This window comes from Poeciliopsis prolifica, unplaced genomic scaffold (assembly GCF_027474105.1).
Source record: "Poeciliopsis prolifica strain line A6 unplaced genomic scaffold, Auburn_PproV2 SCAFFOLD073, whole genome shotgun sequence".
Lineage (NCBI taxonomy): Eukaryota > Metazoa > Chordata > Actinopteri > Cyprinodontiformes > Poeciliidae > Poeciliopsis > Poeciliopsis prolifica.
This window is the reverse complement of record NW_026562448.1, coordinates 504,904-510,000: the sequence shown is the minus strand read 5'-3', so window position 1 is coordinate 510,000 and position 5,097 is coordinate 504,904. Positions and strand designations below refer to the sequence as shown.

The following is a 5,097-nucleotide window of genomic DNA, read 5'->3' as shown; positions in this document are numbered from 1 at the left end:
ACCAGAACCTCGACCCGGTTAGAGGAACCCGTCAGACTGAAGAACATTTAAATCTGATTGAAGATCAGAAGCTTCCTGAGATTTTCTCTTCTTGCGATTTTAGACATAAAGTTTCATGCTGAAGGTTTAAATGATGAAACATTAAATCATTTGGCTGAAGCTGCAGATTCTGACGTCCATAAAAAACCTGTCAGATAATCTATGAAAAGTTTCATCTCCTCCCCGATCAGTTATTTCTGTCTGAAGATATCAACCAAAACCAGAACCGTCAGAACCCGTCCTGATGGACCCGAGCGGCCGCAGAGGAACACGCCGTCTGGTCCGCAGCGCAGACGTCGGCCTGTGTCCTCAGGTTTCCTCGGAAACAGAGGTTTGGGTTAGCCCTCTCAGAGGCTCCAGAACCGGGCGACCCAACAGAACCGGCTGAGTCAGAGGAAACTCCGCCTGCCTTTCCTGTGAGTCAGCAGACGGAAACATTTACCCAGGATGAGGTGAACGCGGACGGAGAGCTGCGTCCTCAGGACCAGGATCGGCTTCCTGCCCTTTCTGTGGAAACAGAGACACAGTCAGAACCCGGTGCCGGTTCTGGTACCACAGCAGCCAGGGTCGGGGCTCAGACTCACGCCACGTCCTGGTAGAAGGCGTCCAGCTCGTCCCGCTGCTCTGCCAGAGACGAGTCCAGGTCCAGGTACGTCCCGCTGGGAGACACCTGCAGGGCGCAGTCCTCCAGCTGCAACACAACCGGATCTGTTAGCCGCCACCAGCTAGCTGGATGTTAGCCACAGACCAGCTAGCTGGATGTTAGCCACAGACCAGCTAGCTGGATGTTAGCCACAGACCAGCTAGCTGGATGTTAGCCACAGACCAGCTAGCTGGATGTTAGCCACAGACCAGCTAGCTGGATGTTAGCCACAGACCAGCTAGCTGGATGTTAGCCACAGACCAGCTAGCTGGATGTATTTAAACTTTATCTGAGTTATTTAATCAGGAATAAAAACATTAAATAAACAAACTGTGGATTATTTGTATTAAAACAATATAAATATAAATGTAGAAACTCAAGCTGGGAAATATTGAGATCACAGGCTTCAGTTATTTATTTATTGTGAATCATTTTACAGCAGCGACTCAGAACCAGAAAGAGTGTGTGTGTGTGTGTGTGTGTGTGTGTGTGTGTGTGTGTGTGTGTGTGTGTGTGTGTGTGTGCACGCACACCGTAAACAGATCCAGCACCGGCTCAACAAACAGAACCAACTCAACCGACCCAGAAGGATCAGAAATACAAAAGATCACGACCCAAATTCCATCAGAACCAGAACCTCCTGATCCAGAACCATTTCTCTAGCGAAGTCCAATCTGGTCCAGTAATCGTCTCCAGTCCTACTGGTTCTAATCGGACCTGGGCCAGTCAAGCAGCACAGAGGCTCTGGACCAGTGGAACCAGTGGAACCAGTGGAACCAGTGGAACCAGTTCTGCCAGCTATTTCTGGAGGGAGCTGAGGAAGAGGATGATGATGAAGCTCAGCTCCACATTTCAAAGCGATGCAGTAACTGCAGCATGTTGGTTCTGGTTCTGGTCGGGTCTATCACAGTGAGCTCACTGCCCAGCTTTAGAAACGGATTCTCAAGTTTCATGACATTTGGAAACATTCAGTGGGACGGTTCGGCCCGGTTCGGCCCGGTTCGGCCCGGTTCTATTGGACAAGGAGGTCTGGTTCTACTGGACCCAGTTTGATCCAGAGTGTTGGAAGCAGGGAGGTTGTAGGTTCGAATCCCGGCCCATAATAATCAGTTCTGTTTTCTGGTTCTGAAGCAACTGGACTGAAGCAGAACCAGAACCAGAACCAGAACCAGGCCAGTAAACCCGTGGCATCAGATTGTAACCATGGTAACAACAATCCCTTTTTATTGTTGTTTTTTACAGTTTTAGAAAATGAACAAATCAAATGTTAAATCTGCAGACCTGCGGACAGTGGGCGTGGCCAGTGTAGTGGGCGTGGCCCGTTTTGTTTTTAATACGATCAGAGATTATTATGAAGCAGAGGAAAGAGATAAATCTGTAATTTGATCATTTGGAGGCTCATCGCAGATTATTGATAAATAATTCGTGAAAACCCAGAAAATCTCCTGAACGTCGCAGAGCCTCAGGCGTAGCGCCACCTGTTGTCTGATCGAGCAGGAGCTTCAGATGGTCGGACGCGGACCAGAAGTCTGGTCGGGTCCAGGTTCTGATCAGAACCACCGGATCGACCCATCCAGCAGAGGAGAAAGGCGGACTGCTCCTTTAATCCTTTGAACAGGAAGGAAACTCAGCAGTTAGCTTATCGGCTGCCCCGCCCACTTCCTGCTGGGGGCGAGGAACAGGATGACGACCTCACACCCTCCCAGGCTGCAGGACCGGTCCCAAGGCATGATGGGAACAAGCAGAGGTCTGAACATTCCTGCAGGCCTCAAACGCCTCACAGCAGCCTGGACTTGTCATGAAGTTTAACGATGCGTTTACAGCCCGTAAGAAAATGAGTTTTCAGTTCTGATGCATTTCATGATAATAAGAAAAATCTGGAAATTTTTCTGATAATTTAAAGTTTAAATAATAATAATCTTTTACTGTGATAAACAGAAACTTATTTTAAGTATTTCTGCAGTTAAAGGGTTCAAAGGTTAAAGGTGACCAGTTCCTGGTCTTGGGACCGACAGGTTCTGGTTCTGGTGGGTTCAGGTCAGACAGGTTCGTCTGTCTCCGTCTGAGGGCTCTAACCTTTGACCTCTGACTCCACATTGAGTCGCCTCTGAATCATTTTGTGGCACTTCGCTCACTTCCTGTTTGGCAAAACGGAACAAGATGACTGGGAGGACTGGGAGGACTGGGAGGTTTTCCTCAGACTGGTCGTTTCCTGTGCAGGACGGATTTCGGTGCTGAAAGCTGCAGCTCCCTGAAGCCCCGCCCCCTGCTCTACCTGCCCAGGTGGAGGCCAGCTTGCTGGAAGCCCCGCCCCCATCGCTGCTCCTGGTTGCTCAACAGGTGAGCAGAAACTTTGACCCAGATGAGACCAGAAAGCCTCTGAACCTCCAGAACCAGGAGAAGAACCAGCAGAACCGATTCTGGTCCACTCCGGTTTCCAGCTCCGGTTCTGCTCTCCGAACGTTCCACCACAGCAGGACCGGCTGCTGTTTGGATCCCGGTTCTGACCCGGTTTGGACCGGACCTGAGCTGCTGAAGAGGTTCAGATTTATCTGACGTGTTTCCGGTCAGTAAAGAGGCGGGACTTCCTGCTCCTCCGGACTCACCTGTCCAGGTGAACCTTAAACTGGACCGGACTCGTTTTGCGTAATTCCCCGTCATGACGTCATCCTGGAAGCCTCAGCTGACAGGTTCTGTTACTAAGGTCACTTAGTACCAGATGGAGTTAGTACCAGATGACGGTTCCGGTCCGGTTCCGGCCCGGTTCGGAGTCTGACCCACCTTCAGCGGCGCCCCGAGCAGCTTGCGGATCCCGGGGATCTGCTCGCTCAGCGGCTGGTCCTCCTCCAGGGAGACAGTCGGAGGTCTCCGCGGTTCGGGAAAGTTCGTGCAGATGAACGGGTCCGAGTCCTCCAGGTACTGGACCCGGCAGGTGACGGAAGCCATGCCGAGAGTCAGCGTCCAGACTGCGGCTGGGCGGCTGAGGGAGAGTCGCTGCGCCTCGCTGCCCCGCGGAGGAAAGTTTAAATGAAGCGGAGCGCAGCAGGACAAAGGGGCGGGGCCTAGCGCTGACGTCAGGCCCGTATTTGGAACTGGCAATTTACCAGCCATAACCAAAACAACATCCGGTTTGGCCTTTCAGAATAAGGCGAGCCTGTCTTTGGCTGTAGAAAAAAAATCAGATGAATAAATTTGATGTGATTTTCTGATTCCAAATAATAAAGAGGTAAAAGCAAAGATGAGAACACGTCACTATGATGTCACTGCTCAAGTATGATAGTCTGCAAAATAAATGACTAAAATAATAAAGTTATCATCATGAAAGTAAGAATGGAAATAAAATGGGATCTTAGCTCAAGTGTGGGGCGCCCCCTAGGGGCGTGGGGGGCGGGTTAAAAAAAGTGTTTCACTGTTACCATGGTTGGTAGTTTGTTTTATTTCAACCTGAAGTGTGAAATAAACTTCAGTGGAGCTGAAAACAAAATGTGTGTTTGGGTTCATGTCCCACTTGATTCTTTTATTTGGGGGATTTTATTGTAATCCATGGGAATCTCTGGCTTAGATAATGGTGATAATATTCAGATATAATAGATATTATATAATTAAGTTGGACAAATTCACATTGTTTTCTGTGTTGAATGCAAGTTTTGCATATTAAACAGTTTATTAAGCCATTTATTTATTTGAGTATTTACAGGTTCAGACATCCACAATTAAAATAGAAAAAGAAAAAGTTTTCTGTTCGATCACATTTAACACAAATACAGAAAACTGTTTTAAATGTAATATTTAGGATTTACACTGAAAACATTCTCTCACCTCCATTTCAAAGGCAGTTCTGGGTCTGGTTCTGATCCAGTTCTGCTGCTGGCCATTCAGATCGGCTTAGCTGAACTCCAGAAGAGGCAGAAATATAAATCTGAAATAAATCTGTGCCAACTTGAACTCACAGGACGCAAACCTGAAGCCAGCAGGAGAAACGTTTTCATCGTCCAGCAGAAACAGAAGCGAAGATTTGATGGCTTCACCGTAAACAGCTGCTTCTGCTTCAGGCCTGCAGAACCTGCAGAACCTCTGGGTAACTTTATATCTTCACGTTTTCCAGCATCCATCACAGTGAACGCCAGGCTTTTAATGTGAAGGACTATCCTGGAAGTTCCGGCTTGGAGGCGAGGCTGTTTGCTCACGTCAGAATGACATCATGAGCTCAGAGAGTCTCGTGCAGCTGCTCTGGGATCAGTTTAAAAACTTTTGTTTCCAACAGAGCATGGAGCTGCTCCACGGCGCCCTCTGGCGGCCGAAGCGCTGCATCGCATCTGAGGACAGTTAGTACTAATGTTTTCTTCTTCAATTTCATTTTATTTTCAGGTTTCATCTCTTGTCAGTCCTTCTATCCTCCGGAGTTTTGCCTTTTA

At 48.5% G+C, this 5,097-nt stretch overlaps 1 pseudogene; it reads right to left on the bottom strand.

The window, feature by feature from the left end:
- LOC129352175 (FH1/FH2 domain-containing protein 1-like) overlaps positions 1 to 3,771 on the bottom strand; it is a 26,711-nt pseudogene extending 22,940 nt beyond the window's left edge.
- Positions 3,772 to 5,097: the final 1,326 nt, after the last annotated feature.